At 36.3% G+C, this 18,036-nt stretch overlaps 1 protein-coding gene across 4 annotated transcripts in view; it reads left to right on the forward strand.

Annotated features, from left to right (window-relative positions):
* The window catches only part of LOC139981757 (serine/threonine-protein kinase NIM1-like), a 103,195-nt gene that overhangs the window by 12,350 nt on the left and 72,809 nt on the right, over positions 1–18,036 (forward strand). The window contains exon 2 of one of the 4 annotated variants that reach the window (XM_071994311.1): positions 9,289–9,408. The exons of the other annotated variants lie outside the window; for them this stretch is intronic. The gene's annotated coding sequence lies outside the window, so the exon portion shown is untranslated. The remainder of the gene's footprint in view (positions 1–9,288; positions 9,409–18,036) is intronic. 4 annotated transcript variants of the gene reach the window in all.

The raw sequence follows: 18,036 nt of genomic DNA on the forward strand, positions 1-18,036 counted from the left end.
GTTATTCTTCTTTCAGTAGGTGCCCGAAAAATTCTCAGCATATTGCCTGAATTTTCACCGAAAACAGTGACAAACACACTGCAAATTATTCTTCTTTCAGTAGGTGCCCCGAAAAATTCTCATCATATTGCCCGAATTTTCACCCAAAAAATTTGGAGTAGTGCTAGCAATTCATGGAAGCAATAAACTAAAATTTACAGCGATAGCTCTGGTAAAGGTTGAAGCGAAATTAATTTCACACAGTTCATATTTAAATTGTGATGAATATCCATGTCATCCCTACTCCTTTGCCATGTATAAAGAGCAAATCACACACAAACACAAGAAAACAAAAGAAAGATGAAATGAAACAATTGATTGTCATTAGGTGCCCCTGACTGTACTTGAAATGGCATCACCTTTAAAGATGTAGAATGAGTACTTATAGTTCTGATTATAAACTTTCGAGACGTGCTCCTTTAAGATGCAGCAGTTGCTCCGCACGGGCAGTTAATCTGAAATGACAAACTGTAACCTGGGTCATTAAAGTCGTGGAATATGACTGGCAATCGTTATCGGCTGTGAAATACTGGCAGAGGAATCGTCGAAATGTCTTGTAACAACGTTATTGGCGGAGCCTTATTGATCGCACGCCGTGCGTTCTACCTACTAGAGCTAACTACGTACGGGGTAGTCGAGAAATCGAGCAGCTTCTTTTTTTTTTTATCGAGTTGACAGGATGATATACAGAAGCGTGACCTCAAATCATCTCTTTTTTTCTTTTTCAATTCTCACGTGTGGCGCTCGATCTGGAACATTCAAAATGTTAACCGGGCAAATAAATAACCGAAAGTGGTCTATCCGATAACTTGTCCTCGTAACAATCGGTGCTCAAAATGCTCGGGAGGTTCAAGCATGTATAACGAACGGAAGATAATACTGATATAAATAATGCACGCACTAAAAATTTGACGACTCTGTATTCTGGGAGCTTTTAGCAAACTGTCATTTGGGGTAATAATTTGATGGCTTAGTAACCACAGCCATTGTTTATCAGAACAACAGTTGCAAGAGCAATGAAAGTTTTTTTTTTTTCTTTTTTTCTTGTTGCTTTGTTTTTCTTGTCCACTGGTTTCACAGTAAAGTCGCAGGCTGATCGAGTCGAGTCATTTGTTCATCAAAAGGCGTAATTAGTATCATCGAGGCAAAGATCATGGATCAATAACTATGTATGTAGTAGATCAGGATATGCAATGTGTTACTGTACAATGCAAAATGAAGACCGTATAAGTACTGAACATTGTAAAACTTCTGAAATGTGTTGCATGGAAATTTATTGCATGACAATTACATGAATAATGGTTAGAAGTTTCTTGCTTTATTTAGCCGGGATAAAATATATAGCCTTGATATTAAAAATCCGCCTGGAAGGGAACTATTTTACGAGGCTAAACCTGCAGCCACATGTAAATTTTGGGAGGAGCCGAAGGGCTTATAAACTATACACCTCACTTCAGACGGCTATCCATTTGATAGTTTTCAGCTCATTTTTTTTTTTTTTTTGCCATTTGGTTCCATTTCAGATGGAAAAACTTGAAACCACCATCGCCCAGATATGCCTGACTTTGTCCATCAATGCAGTCAGCATACAACATGTTCTAACAACTTTAAATATAGTGTTGGTTGATATGACATGTTTTCCCTCGGCCTTTTCAGCATTAAATTTAATCTTGTTTTGTTTGCAGTCAGTTACTCATGTCAGTCAACTTTTATCACATAAACAAATCTAAAGATCAAGTTTCTCTCCGTGTTCTCATCTCTACACAGCTGGCATATTAGTTTATTACACAAAGTTGTCCTTGTTAATGACTTTGGGAACTCTGATGATGCATGGTGCAAGCATCAGAGCTCTACATGAACGGTATTTATTTGGACTTTATTATTGTGAGAATTATGTTAATTTTTAGGATGAAATGGCTATCATTGACTTCAATCTTGAAAATGTATATTTTCCGGGCAAATTTTTAGCGGTCGCCTGAGACGACCAAAATCAGCTTTGGATTCAAAGAACAGTACAGTTCAGTATGTACGGTACTGTGCTCGCATCAAATTCAGCTTGCATTGTAAGTAAATATCCTCAGATAGACCTGCACAGTGATAAATTGGTATCATCTTCATAGCCTGTGTTTCTATCCACCAAACTTACACATCTCTCCTACAGTGTACATATTAGTGTTCTATCCACCAAACCTATACAGTACATCTCTCCTACAGTGTACATATTGGTGTTGTATCCATCAAACCTACACACCTCTCCTACAGTGTACAGTACATATCAGTGTTCTATCCACCAAACCTACACATCTCTCCTACAGTGTACATATCAGTGTTCTATCCACCAAACCTATACAGTACATCTCTCCTACAGTGTACATATTGGTGTTGTATCCATCAAACCTACACATCTCTCCTACAGTGTACATATTGGTGTTCTATCCACCAAACCTACACATCTCTCCTACAGTGTTCATATCAGTGTTCTATCCACCAAACCTACACATCTCTCCTACAGTGTACTGTTCATATCAGTGTTCTATCCACCAAACCTACACATCTCTCCTACAGTGTACATATTGGTGTTCTATCCACCAAACCTACACATCTCTCCGGAAGTGTACATATTGGTGTTCTATCCACCAAACTTACACATCTCTCCTACAGTGTACGTACTCGTCGTTGTGACTTTGCTTCCTTTCATTGGACAACCAAATTTGCTGTTCAGACAACCAAAAAGTAAGGCCTGATTGGCCGAGGGACAAATAGCAAACATCTTAAAAATTTGCTGTGGGAATATTTATTCCACTCCCCCCCCCCCCCCAAAAAAAAAGCTAAGGAAATGCAAACTTGGACATCTGACAAAAGACAGTAGTCTGTTCTGATGATTTTGATCATATCACTAAATAAACCTAATGTAGTTGTAGTAATGTAAACCTAATGTTGTGCTTTAAAAGAGAACACCATCCTGTAATGATACATAAATAAACAGATTCAAATCAAATTTTGTATTTTAGAGTGCTATCTCATGATAATGTGCTTTTACAGAGCTTTACATCTATGTCATGATTACTTTGATGATGAGACACATCTCCCCGAATTTACTTCCTGTCAGGTCTGCAAGAGATGGCTGTCATCAGCCACAATTTAGTGTTTTTGTCCTAATGTATTTTTAGTGCGCCGTTTCTTTTCATAAACAGTAGTAGTAGATGACACAACTACAGTAAGTAAATACCCAGTTTTGACTTTCTTATTGAAAGCTGACATATAGCTCAGCATCATCTACATCTCATGTTTCTTAATCCGAAGACAGAATTATTCACTCTCACAGCCTAATTAATAAGATGAACAAAAATGGCATCCTCATATGTAAGCTTTCAATTTGAAGTCGTTCTTACATGTATAAATTTGATAATAGTAATAATAATGGTATAAAATGGCTATATTTATGATCTTTAATATGTCATTTCATAAAAGAGTATGGTCCCAGACGTTGGGTCAAACGCCGTACTTCTTTCAAGGTCTTCATTTTCGATGTACAGTACATGGCAGATTTATGTGTTGATTCCCTTAATGTTGGTCTTATTGTACACATACAACGGACTTTCACGTATGGGGATGACAGCATGCATGACTATGAGAAACTTAAGCAGATTTCCTCTCATTATGAATATGAGTGCCATGTTCTATTGCACATGAATAATGCGAGTAATTAATCTTACACATTATCTACATATTTACTAGATTTCCAAAATGTCCCAGCTGCAAGAGTAAACTTACAAAACCAAGAGGGCAAGTGTGGGAGTTTATAGATGCCAGAATACGCATACAATTTCAAAACAAGTCTCGCTTAACATTTATTATATCTTGTTATTCTTGGGAGGTCTGTGTATCTGTGAACAGAAGAAAACTAAGCAAAAATCCACCTTTTGAAATGTTTTCTTATTTTTGTGTGAATTATTTGTAACTTAACATGCATACAGCGGTAATGTAAAAATGTTGACCGAATTTCTTAGTTTGTTTTTAACTTTTAAACTAATCCTGCAAGAGATTTCAGTCACAAGAATATAGCAGTAGTATCTTTTATCGGTTGATACTCTTTATCAATGTATGTGCTTCTTTAGCATGAGTTGAAGAGAAGCTGATATTAATTCAGCACCCTATTTATACAGAAATGATGCATGGATTGCATTATATCACATTGTTGATATACTTGTATCATGTACATGTCTGTATTAGTCTATTGTATCATAGACATGTTAATCATTTCTCTCTGGTTACATGGACACAGTCTACTGAACTTGCAGCTCTGGGGAATAATATTCATATTATATCTATACATTTAAATATGTACGTAGCTGAAGACTTGCAGGTAATGGAATTGCTCTGTAAATCATAATGATCTTGTTTCTGTGAACTACAGTAGATGACACTTTAACACCTTTAACACTGCACAGGGATTCACAAGTAGGGACTAATTGATCCAATATCGCATTGCAAAATGCTATATGCAGTCAAGTTGCCATATACTTAGTGTTAAAAATGTAAAGCAAAGAGCCAGTCTCGAAAAAGCTACACCAAATTTGAACAATGAATTTGTATTCCCTATCAAGGGGAACTGTACAGGCGTGGGTCCGGGTGGTCATTAGTTATATATCAATTCTTGTGTTTATTCCTAATTATGGACCTAATTTATAGTTATAAATTGTTATTTTATTTCTGAGGCGATTCCTCTAGACCCCCTGCATGGGCGTGGATCCCAGGGCTATATTGCCCCCTCCTTAATAAAATCCTACATCTTCCCCTGCTATAGGTCATGGTGAACTCAGTATAATTTAGCTTATTTGTAATAGGTTAATACCGTGGGTTTTTCCCCCAACATATACCGAATCCTGTGGTGAAATCACATTCCACAAATGTGAAGTTTCCTTCTCTATTTTAGTCTGGTATCTAAAGTGCTTGTCACATGTGGCAATATCTCATGATCAAGCGACAAGATTAAGTTGTTTCTCAAGTGCCCAAGGTTTTTCACCGCCATAAATCAATACAAATGATCTTATTTCGACATATGCTTCCAATTAGAGCAACAATAATAGTGCACCTTGAACATATATGCTGGTTCAAAGACAACTTTTCCTCGCCATCTACCACACCCAAAGTAAAATGTTTATAATAACATGTACATGTGTAAAAAGTCATCAGTGAAATAGTCTAAGTTACACATCATACAAGCTTTAGATCTTTTGATAATTATGTTGGGTTTCTTGTTTTAAATCAAAATTGACTGTTAATATAAAAGGTTGTTTTGTATCAGACCTTTCCCTGCAACAAGAAAGTAAAAAATAAAAAATCAAGTAAGTCTAAATTTGCTATGTAATATGTTACCATCGTAATTATAGCAAACAAACAATTTTATAATGTGACTGTAGTTCTCCGCAAGTTGCATCTTTCTTGGGGAGAGTTTATTAAAAATCTATGGTAATCAATACCATCGAGTTGTACAGTAAGCTCTGAAATAGGAGCAGTATGTCACCTTCTGGCAATCAATGGAGAGAATTCTTGACTTTCTAAAATACTTCAAGTCATTCCATTTCACAGAGAAATTATCAGAAAAAAAGAACAAAATGGAAGAAGAAGCAAAAGGAAGAACAAAGGAAAAATATGGTTTATAGGTTCGTTTAAATCGGAACGATTCGTCGCTACTGTACAGTGTGTATTAATTAGCATTTGAAATAATGGAAATTGTTCTTTCATTTTAAAAGTTTATTCTGAGATTGGCATCCTTGATAATGAAAACAACAAATTCTAACATTAGAATTGGTTTTGTATGATGGATGTGTGTGTGTGTGTACAGTATTGCATTCAGTATAATGCAATACATGCAAAGTGTTCATTGTTGAGTACTCTGGATGGGGGGGGGGGGGGGGAACATGGAACACTTAACTTTAATTGTCTGAGAACATAGAGCATACCATTGCAAATTCACTAATTCAAGCTTGTAGTTTGCATAGAAAGACAGTTATGTTTGATGAATACTTCTGATACATACTTTATGATAATTCACAAGAGAAATATTTCAAGGCATTTTTGCGTTTATTACTATTATTTGACTTGTTGATTATTGCAATGTTAGGTCAGTCTTTGAACGGGTTAACTGATTGGCAGGGATACCATTAGAAACAACATTATTTTTTAACTGGACTCAATTGTACCCTCTCTCCCCCCCCCCCCCCCTCCTCCATTTATTTTGCAAGAGCATGTTTCATGGAATTGTGTGTTTAGTTTACCCTCACAATTTGTTGGTTTTCTCGAAAAAAGAACGGTAGTATTTCCAGGAAACTTACACTACAGTTTATAACCTTGTCAAATTACATAAATTTTACAGTGTTATACTGAAAAGCAATTGCTTTCCAAGTGCATCTGAAGGGTGAAGGGGGGAAGGGTGGGTTGCGGTTGGAAATAGTGTCTACTCTGGACAGATGCTTAATATTGTTCCGGAACAGCGATGCAACTACCTTTTTATCATCTCTGTTAGTTTCAGTTCACAGTTTAGGTCATGGTGACTTGCTTTCAAAATCAATTGAATAACAATTTTCATTTTAAACATTTTGGTTCAACAAACATCAATTTTGACTTTTTTTTTCTCACATGTATCTTTATATAGCGAAGGTTTTTCAGTCAGTCAAATCCGTGCTGTGTAGTTGAGTTACTATATTACTGTTTGGTCCTTGACTTTACTGCACCTCAAAAATGAAAACATTCTTGGAGTATACCTACTGTAGGTAATTACATGACGCTCACCCTCGGAGAACTATGCTGTTAAGCTGTTACGCCCTTTTACTGGCCACTTAACGACAGTCAAGATGCTTCTGTAGATAAATAAAATTACAAGACCAAATGCAGCTGTAGATGCCCTGTAGCTACATCAGTCAAACGTTAAAGATGCAAGGTGAATTAAGAGGAAGAAAAAGGTCGCACAGGCAAAAACGATGACTTCATATGCAGGACGTTGTAGAAGGTTCTTGAAGATGCATGGTCTATGTTACAGAGCTAGATCACAGTTGGTGCGAATATTAACCCATCGTGGGAGATATTAAACTTGCAGCGACGGAGTATTCTACTTGTTTTATGTTGTCGAGGACCTGTTCCTTTCTGTGAACAAATTTATGGAAACGCGTCGTGATGAGAAAACAGATTTGTATGAAAATCTTGTGAGGCTTGCTTGTCTATGGTAGGATTGTTGATGATGTAAGGTGAACCTTTATAAGTCTCTGGGGAAAAGGAGGTGGGGGAGGGAGAAGATGGGGTGGGGACAGTTGGAAATTATAGAAATGATTAGTCATGGAGGCAGTCTTTCTCGGTGAGATTTGTTTTCTAAAATACGGGCTAATATGGAAAAAGTGATAAATGTAACTTCAGCTTTATAAGGTTTAGACTATGGATCTTGAAAGTAAAAAGAGTAGAAATTTGTTTGGTGAAATATAGTAAACTATTACTGTACTAAAAAGGCAGTCTTTGGAATACAAGCAAGAAGGATACAGTCTGACTATATGCTTATATGAAGCTCCGATACACCTTACCCTAAATTTACACCACAGCAGGTCCATAGCCAGAGTCCGGGAATGGGGTCACAAATGATGTCAGTCCCTTGGAGGGGTCGAAGTTGAGGATTTTCCCTCCCCCTTTGAGAAAAAAGTTGTTTGGGTATAAACAATTCTTTGTACACACAAAATCTACAAATTTAATTTCATGTTCTATGAATATTGTGTTTATGGCCAACAGTCGATGTTTAAGATCATTCAAGCTTCCCTTTAACCCTTCCTGTTAGCTGCTGTATTAAAGTGTTTATATTTAAGCTTCTTCAAAAACGTGTGAACATTAATGGGATATTTTTAGTATTTGATGCACAAGTAGGCTGTCTTACAGAGATCAATCAAACTTTAAACTGTAAGTGTCACAATGATTCTAATTGTCCTGTAAATTATGCAACATTGTTTACAGGAATGATGACATGTTTACAGTATTTCCGTGGAAACATTGAAAACAGCTCTTTATGAGTTTCGACTTTATTGAAGTTTTTCTGATGCAGGTAGATACCAAAAGTGCATACTTAACCTGTGTAGATAATTAGCGTGACTCTTCAAGTGTCGATCATTTTAGATATTAATGTTTGTACAATATGGTGAAAATTTTTGATTTTTTAAAAAAAAATCCACACATTGCTCTTTACAGCTAGGTCCAGCTTAGGCCCTGTGACAAATCAGAAAAAGTGGCAGCAGATATATGATCCTGCTCAGCATCATTAAAACTATTTAGGGATTATCTCTGCAGATCTGCAGTGTCTATTATGTAAGTTAAGCTGTGGAGTATAATATATATATAGTGCTATGCACCAGGACACTGCAGCAGTGTCTATTATGTAAGTTAAGCTGTGGAGTATAATATATATAGTGCTATGCACCAGGACACTGCAGCCCCCCCCTCCCCTTCCACTCCCCCCTCAGCATCGTAATTTTAACATGGTGCCTTCCACTAATTAATGGCTAGTATTGTCAGGGTGTAAAATATGAAAACATAGGACCACGTTAAGACAAGAATTGTAAAATTTTTTTCTTCAGGCCATTTTCAAGATACTGGCAGAACTTTCTTAAACTGCATACATACATGTGATTGTCTGGCCTATATTCCCTACTATACCTAAGCATACAGTATTACTGTAAATGTGAAATTCCCAAGGAGGATTTTGATCTGACATATCCTTTATTACCTGTTGTTACCATTTTTGGTTTTTGGTAGTATCGTCACGTATGAAGGGACCTGCAAGTTGTTCTAACCCTTCTTGAGCAGTTAATTTGGAAGAGATTGAGTTTAAAAACGATCACTTAAATGAAGATCTACTGTAAGCAAGTTTGCAGTTAAGTTATGTACAGTACATATTACATGATACTACAAACATGAGAGAAACAAAAGATCTCAGCATGTGAAAATAACATTGGAGTTGTAGCGTGGACGACTTCAGAATGGTATCGATTTGGAAACGAAGAGGAAGCTGTTTTTGACCTTGGTTTTGTTGATTGTAGCATACACGTTGAATACAGAACTACTTCATATATGTATTCACTACTATACACATACTACAGTTTATCAATACCTTATGGCAAATCTGCTAAAATTAAAGCGTTGCCAAACAAAGAAAAAAATGAATTTACTTGGGGAAATTGCAAATTATAGTCGTTGTTCTGTCATATCTTACAGGTGCAGCATTTGATTTATGGGAGTTACACCAAGTCTGGTATTAAAGTGCAAGTTTTCAAACTCAAGTATCAAACAGACAGCTTGATTTTTTCTGCTCTCTTTTGTCGGAGCTGCCATCTGGTACGATTTTCCATATTTTTTTTATTGAAAATCATGATAAACACACAGGTGTATGTGTTTTCCTTCTAATGTGTGGGAATTAACTTCGCTCCTTGCTTGTACCTGTCTCCCCACAACTTTAGCACTCTTTATACTGTGCCTTGAATGAACTGTTCGCCATCTATGCAATACGGATAATCTACGGAGGCACTTTGGGTGGTAGAATGAGAAGGAAGGGCATTGACCGGAGAGGTCCGGGGCATATAGGGCAAGGTAGAACGAGAGCGAAGGTGGTGGGGAGACAGGTTAGCTCATCACTCGTAAATATCCAAACCAGTACAGTAAGTGTTGGAATTTTCAAAACCTTTAGATGATAATAATATACTGGATGCCTTTAAAAGTTATGTGGATAGTGCTGTGCTGCAAGGTTTCTTCAACATTGGACTTTGCTTTTGTGGAAAACACAATGTGAGATCAAGCCAGTGCATGTAACTCTACTTGGGTTAATTACCTTCTGTTGCTATGATTAAAATTGTCTTAAGTGACATACCAAGCTGTATACATGAGATCCTTGGAGTATACACTGCAGTATATTGAAAGGCCATAGGAAGAAAATTAGAAATTAGAAAAATTCAAAAGGAATTCGGTAAACATCACCATAATCCAAAAAGGCACCTGTACTTCATTATATATATATGTATATGATGATAAAGACATCTTAATTAGATACCCAAGGTCTAAAGCAAGGGAATTTCTGTTAATTTGATGGGTCAAAATTCCCTGTGGCTCTCGGCAGATGGACTGTTCCTCTCTAGGATATATGCAAAGGGTCTCGTAGGATTATCCCTAATTGAGATGATTCGAGTTAAGTGTGTCTGGTAAAGCGGGATTTATTGACAGTGAATATTTTAACGGAAAGGTCGACAAACACGTGTGTACACGTGCAAACATAATCTTTGTATAAATTTACGGTAAATCGCGTGTACTGTATTCTCTCTAGAAACCAAAGTGGATGCATGAATTTACTATAGATTGATACGAAAACGCAAATATCAGAGTTTCCAGCTGCTCTCAGACTGTACGGCCCAAGTGGGTTATACTTTGCAGATAAAAATAAAGGGATAGATTTCTTTGCAATATAATGTATTCATGCACAGCCCGGGCTAAATTTCACAAACGTTCCGGATGATCAAAAATATAGCAATTTAAATAGCAAGTAACAAAAGGACTCCAAAAGTACATTCTGTACATGTACCCTCACATGAAGCTGCACCTTTAAACTGCAAAAGTACTCGGTGAAAACCAAACGATACTTCTGCAGAAATGACACGGTGCAAAAAAACCCAAAAAATAAAAAACTATGCGATAGGTAAGTTATTTTTTTCGTTATTTGATTAGTCAAAAGTAATAATTCCGCTGTGGCATATGGAGGTTTTGTTTTGTTTATTCATGGTACTAGAAACATTTCTGGTGTAATTTGAACAAAGCCATCCTCGGGGGATGGTTCAGATTAATTGAGACTCTATTCTCTCGAGAAGAGAAAGCCTCCATGTATGTACATCTCCTGATGTACTAATCTTTTGTTTGTCGTAAACATGAATAGATCTATACCATCCTCTTCAGAAAAGTCTTAAGCAGTTAATATTCCTCGTCCTCCTAATGACGACCACCTTTCCAAATTGTCGAGTCAAGAGAGAGAGAGTGGGCAATAACCTGAAAGTGGGTCAGCAGGGGAGCGGTGTCAAACATCGCCAGCTCTTCAGGTCGATTACAACGGAAAAGTCGACAGTCTGCGGCTTAAGTCGTGACGGGTACTGTATCGTTGTTCTTAAGTACTCATTGAACCAATTTGCCCATGGTGTCCTCTTAGGACGGAAAGCACTCGAGGGTGTCATCCAACTCAGCATGGCTTTAAATCTTGACGTTCCATCGTTTGCAAAAGTAACTCCAGATCTGCTGCATGTGATATGGAATAACGGCTCGGCTACAGGATTTAATACATATTTTACCAATACTAGTCGTCAAAAATACATGGTCAGACTTATTAATGACAGTTAAGTTTTACCAGGAACCTGTAATTTAGTATCTCAATCGGAAAAAAAAAATAAGGAAAAGGGAAAAAAAGGATATGTACTGCTTTAAAATGCCTCGATCTGTTCTGGAAGTTCATTAACTTGTTTTGTGTCAAATTTGATGATGTGGATGGTTGGTTTGAGCCACTTGCCGTTCAACAGTATCTTTCGGTACCCCTTCAAGTACTGCACAATGTTATATTTAGCTCCCCAGTGTCTGGTTCCGTCCTGCAAGATACATTTTCAAGTGTGTTTACCGTACAGCTAGTGCGTACTTGCCGTACGTATATTATCACCAGACTGTTCTAGTCTATGTACCCTTGCATGCGTTTGTCTGCCATGACGTGTGTACAATGATTATGGGATAAGAGAACGAACTGCTCATGTACGTTCTGTACTATAGTATATCATGTAGTATGAACAACATTAATGTGTACATACTACATGCACATTAATGCATTGAGCCAAGCAATACGTTAGCCTCGAGACATATCCCTCTCACTTCCCTGTACATCTGTACTGTGCAGCGGGTTATTAAACTCACTATATGCATAATTTAAATACAAAATTCTAAAAAAGGACTTTGTTTAAAACCAAGTTAAGAAAGATTTGTTATCGTAATTATGCAAACTTTATTCCAATATTAATTTGTAGGGAATCTCAAGTAGTTAGTGAGGAATTTTGCAAATTATTTCTGCCATTTGGAACATTACAGAATGAAAGTTACATGAAATTGTGGATATCAGGTTGAGTGATTTTGAATAAAGTTTTGATAAAATACTTCAAGTGATATCTTACTTGAAATTCAAAACTTAATTGAAAACTTTCTGTATTTATACAACACTGTTTAGAAAATTGATTTTCCTGTAGGTGTACCCTTCGAATTATACTCTGAGCTTAAGGTGTACTTAAGTAGCAGCTGGTTGCACCATGTGGGTGGAAATTATACTTAGCATTCATATCAAGGGGCTGTTCAGAAGTAAATCAGGCAACAAACCTGTTTTTATAATTTCTAGAGTTGTTCAAATAGAGAAAACAAAAAAGCTTTTAACAAACTGAGTTTTCAACTGTCTTGGTAAAAAAAAAAAGTCAGAGGACCTGATATGCAGTTCTCAGCCAGGATATTCTTCAAAAGGCCAACTGGAATGAAAACAGACTAAAACGGATTAACTTTGTGTCCTTAAAATTGTTTTTGTTTCATGTTGCTTTCATGCTTAACGATTAAAAATTCAGGCCCTCTAACTATATATCGAGAGTTGTGAAAGTAGTAAAATACGAATAGCTGATCTGACATAAGTGTTGTTTCCTCATTGAGACCAAAATCGCATACTGTAATTAAGGTCTGGTCTCATTTTAATTTCCATATTGTGGTTTTGTGAATCCTTGCTACGATTTGTGTCATTTACGTTCAGTAGAAATTAGATTGCAAAATTTAAACCTTGAATTTATACTATTCAGAAAACTCTTGCGTGATGTAAAGGAATGTGTTTTTTTTCTTTCTCCATGCTACTTTTCAAAATTCTATATTGCTTTAAATAATAACCAACTATCATTACCACTTATCGAAAAGCCTATCTGGATTAATGGAGATATCTTGGAATTCCTTTTATCTCCATGTCTTGCAATCTTTTGTTTGTTTGACTTCCTTCATTCATAATTTATTCATTCATTCGTTCATTCATTATTTATTTATTTCTTTGTAAGTTAACTGTCTAGCAAGTGCTCGCATATTTCTGTTTAATGTCTGTTTAATTCATTGAAGAAAACTTAATTATTATTTCTATGAATTTCTTGACGCAGGAAAAAAAAAAGGAAGAAAACCAGAGGTAAATGTCTAACAATTTAAAACAGAGAAGTATGGTATAAAATGTTGATGTTTTTATGGGATGAATTTTAAACAGATTTAGTTTCAAACCCCTTGTTTTTAAAAAAAAGCCAATTCCTTCGGAATGTGTACAACAGACTTTGTACCTTATATTATACATGCAACAAAAAAATGGAATTATAAGTAAATTTAAGTGACGTCGTATTCCTCAATTGTGATGAGGGATATAGTGTAATGATTACAACACTGATAATTTCACGCAAGAAAGGAAATTGGCAGTGTATATATATGCATCCCACGTTTGATGTCATAGTAACTAACTTAAGTTTGGTTATCAAATAAAATAAAATCGAACGGCATTTTCCAGTATCCTTTGACAATCATCCTTGGCTTTCATATGGACCCCTTTCCATTTCTTTAGGTCGTGAATCCATATTTTGTCTAATTTTATTTTTTGACCCTTGTTTGTTTGAATTGTCGACTCGTCGTCACATGTGTACCGGTGATGAAGACGTGAAGTACTTTGCGGACATTTGGTCTGGGGTCCTGAAGTTTCAAGAGCCATCTTGAGTTCTTAATTTAGATGGAATTCACACAAAAGTAGAACTATAAATAGGTTACAGTCATTCCATACCGTACGTACAGTATACACACTCTTACTGTTAAAAGGTTCATGATCATACCATTAAGCCAAAAGTTGTGGATGCCATAAAGTTCAAAGCAAGTTGTATCAATTTGACTTTCCTTTTACAGTGCCATTTAACCTACCTGTACTCCTTTATGTACTTCACCCCTCTCGTACCTGTCTCTGTAACCTATGCACACCCATCCACCCTAGTCTTTTAATTGGTAACGTTCTTGCATGGCACCCCCAATGACCCTATCCAAGGTCACCCTCTTCCTTCGGAATCTGCCATTCGACGACGACGGCCTTAGAAGTGTGTTTTCTAATTTTCAAATTTTCAATTCAAGTTCAATTCAGTTGTATCAACTGTTTGTATATGATTTCCAAACTTTTTGTTGAAAATTAAACAAAGACCTTCGGTTGGGCTGTAGTATATATTTATGATGCTAAAGATATTGATTAAAGCAATCCATGCAGTAAGGGCACTTAATTGGTGAGGTCAATAGTCCTTTACCGTTTCTACCAGGTCGTGAAGAGGGTCGAGAGAGTGGAAGAGAGAAATATAGAGATGTTTGCATTCATTGCATAACTTCTACAATATATATATATATATATACATACATCATAGACAATTTTTAAGGGCCTGTTTCTAAAGCAGCCATAGATGATTATGTTTATAAATATAGTAAGCTAGTAAAAATTTCCATTGTATAAATTACTCTTAGATTAGTATATATTGCAGAACTAGTACAGGGAACAGGGTTGCCTATCAAAATGCCTCTTGAAAAACATATATTACAATTTCTTTAGGTGACATTTACTGTACACTCCCACTTAGTTCATAGTAATTTAATCCTGGTATTTCTTTGTTTTAGAAGCATCTTGCATCATGAATTATTCATAGCGCAATACGTGCCCGCCACATCCTGAGTGTTTTGTTGATGAGCTTCAGCAATTAATTCTTCCTGTGTTTGCTTTTATCTCTGTATGCAGCTGTCTGGTGTTCCTGGGTGGTGTTGTAAGGGTAAAACACCTTTCTGCTTTGGTTTTGATCGATCAGCTGTAACTATATTTCATACGATTATTATATCAAGTGTGCAGTTTTCATATTATTCATATCAAATTATGAAGAAAGATATCCAATCCAGTTTAGACAATTTCCCATTTTATATTTTATGTGCACATGATTAGTACTAATATGTTATAAAGTCTCTGGGTGAAGAAATGTTTAGAATGTGATGGAATTGTTAAATAATGAAGTAAATGTACCTCAGACAACCAGGCCTTACCAGGTATGTGTAGGTTGGTCTACAGAATGTCCAGGTTTAGGGGGGTAATACCAGTTTATCATTGTACCTATTTGGAGGTCGTTAGTTACAATGCATTCTGAACTTGATGTCAAACAACTATAGCTATCCTCCAGTCAACCTCCCAGGCTGATTTTGGTTGTCGTAACATATTCTTGTGTTCTCAGACGACTGGACTATTGGTAAAAAAATGTGCCCTGCAATATGTGCACAGTCTACATGTTTGTATGTGAGTTTTATATATTCTGATCATCTTTGTTGGATGAACATTTCATAGGTGATACACACAGCACAGTATATGCATGTGAGGTATTGTGGTCTGATCATGTTTGAATCATCAATGGTAGATCAAAAGGTGCACATTCTACATGTGAGGTGATATAGTCTGATCAGTTACAGTCATGTTTAGATCAACATTCAATAAGTGTGCGCTCTATGCAAGGTGATTTAGTTTGATGATCATGTTTGAATGAACCCTCAATAAGCCTACACTCTATGCGAGGTGATGCAGTCCATCATGTTTGGATCAACATTCAATGAGTGCATGCTCTATGCGAAGTGATGTAGTCAGATCATGTATGGATGAATAATTTCAATAAGTGCGCGCTCTATGCGAGGTGATGCAGTCCATCATGTTGTAATGAACATTCAATAACTGAGCACTCTATGCGAAGTGATGTAGTCAGATCATGTTCTAATGAACATTCAATAACTGAGCACTCTATGCGAGGTGATGCAGTCCATCATGTTTGGATGAACTTTCAATAACTGAACACTCTATGCGAGGTGAAATAGTCAGATCACGTTTGGATCAACATTCAATAAGTAATTATAATAATAATACCTACGAAGGTCAAGTAACATATCTGGAAATTAAACCAACATTACCAAGCAATGACAGCTGCTATTTCAATATATCTGCACAGCTAGAGTTCTTGCATGTGTGAAAATTTTGCTGCGCTATACTTGTTTGTCAGTTTCATTGGCAATGAATAACATGTTTTCCTGAATTTTGTTTCAAGAGCCGTTTGTAAACCTGTACACAGATTCTGTGGGTCAGTGTGTGCGGCTGCAGTGCGTGCTGACTACATGAGATCTTGCTTTCTTCATTTCCTTGACAATTTCCTCCTCTGCTGTTTTTGCTTCTACATGACTAATTTTATAAGATGTGGTGTTATGCACTAGTAATAATATCTTAAAGCAACACCATCTTTGATTCTGTACTTGTTTAACTTGAAGAAACATGCAAAACACATGTCAACAGAAATCATGTGCTGGTTATTATTTTTTTCAGCCTGTCATTTGTTTTCTTCCCCTTCTGTTTTTTGTCAGGTAAGGATGATTATTAGATTAATACAATTTTTGGCCACGTTCAGCCTTGAGTTTGAAAGATTTTCTATCGGTAAATTCATATTTGACATCAATTGTCAGTGACTGAATATTCCATAGCCAAATACTATTAGTGGGAATTGGCTATATTTAGATACAAAAACAAGTAGGCAGAGCCATGGAGTTCCAGCTGATCTCATCCCAAAATTTGGATTTATATTACCACCATTGATGACATCACTCATCATGCAGGAAGACACATTGATCATCATACACTCACCTTGAAGTTTGAAGTACATTAGCCTTGACCTCATTTGTGACCTTTGACATTTTATCAATATATGCTCTAATCATGCATTCAATTGTAATTCATTCAGTCATTTCTTGGGTATGACACTTTCAGTTATTCTGTGGTATTGACATGTTCATAAATTATAGCCAAAAGAGCAGTGCTCAGCAGTACTCAACAAGTTGAGCTAATGTCTTGACAAAAAGTGTGTCCGTCTGTATGTCTGTCTGCCCATCCATATGTTTCTGTCTGTCCATCCGTCTGTCATGAAAAGGTTGAAAGGCTATTTCTCGCAGGTCCTTTGTTGAATTTTTACCAGACGCGGTGAAGTTGTAACATATATTAAGGAGGGGTGGGGGAGTCAGGTGGGGGGTGATTATTCATCAAAAAGTAGGTCAAAGTTCATTTGAGGTCATGATCAAACAGCAAAAATCATGTTAAAAGTTAATTCTGTATACTTTATGTTTCATTTTTGAGATGTAATTGGCTTTGATCAAAACCTTGTTTGCACTGATCGGTAGATGTTCATTTTAATAGACTCATAGCCGTCTTACTACAATCAGATAGTTACCGTACCTATGACGTAATACTGTAAATGGACCGGTCGTTACTTCACTAGTAACAGTGACCTATTGACATCAGTGATCATGTTTAACAATAATACATGGGCTGGGAAATTATGCACCTGTTTCCACGAGCAGAAAACGATGCCTGGTGAAAGCAGTAATTGCACACATGTTCACACCACACAAGCATGATACACCCATAGTTGTATTTAGCGTACATATCATAATAGCGTATAAAAGCAACAACCATACATAGACCATCACAATAGCGAATACACTATCCTAGTCAGTAATGTATATATCATTACAGTATATGTGACAATTCACACATGCATGTTGCATGTGTTGATAATTGAAACTTATCCTCTGATCCAAGCTGTCCTCCACACTGTACATTAGTCACACGAATAACTGAAATGAAACTTTGTTCCAAACACTGAACAGGATTATGGTCTGTATATTACTTACAGACTCTCTCACTGTTACATTGCACAGATCTTAATTTTGGGTAACAGAAATAAAATAAAAAACAGTTTCACACTAGAATACAGAAACAGGATCTTGCAGTCCACTCTATATGTACATTAGAAAACAATCAGGGAAAATACAAAATTAAATTAAAAAAAACAGAAACAC

Source organism: Apostichopus japonicus, chromosome 2 (assembly GCF_037975245.1).
Source record: "Apostichopus japonicus isolate 1M-3 chromosome 2, ASM3797524v1, whole genome shotgun sequence".
In the NCBI taxonomy this organism is placed as follows: Eukaryota; Metazoa; Echinodermata; class Holothuroidea; order Aspidochirotida; family Stichopodidae; genus Apostichopus; species Apostichopus japonicus.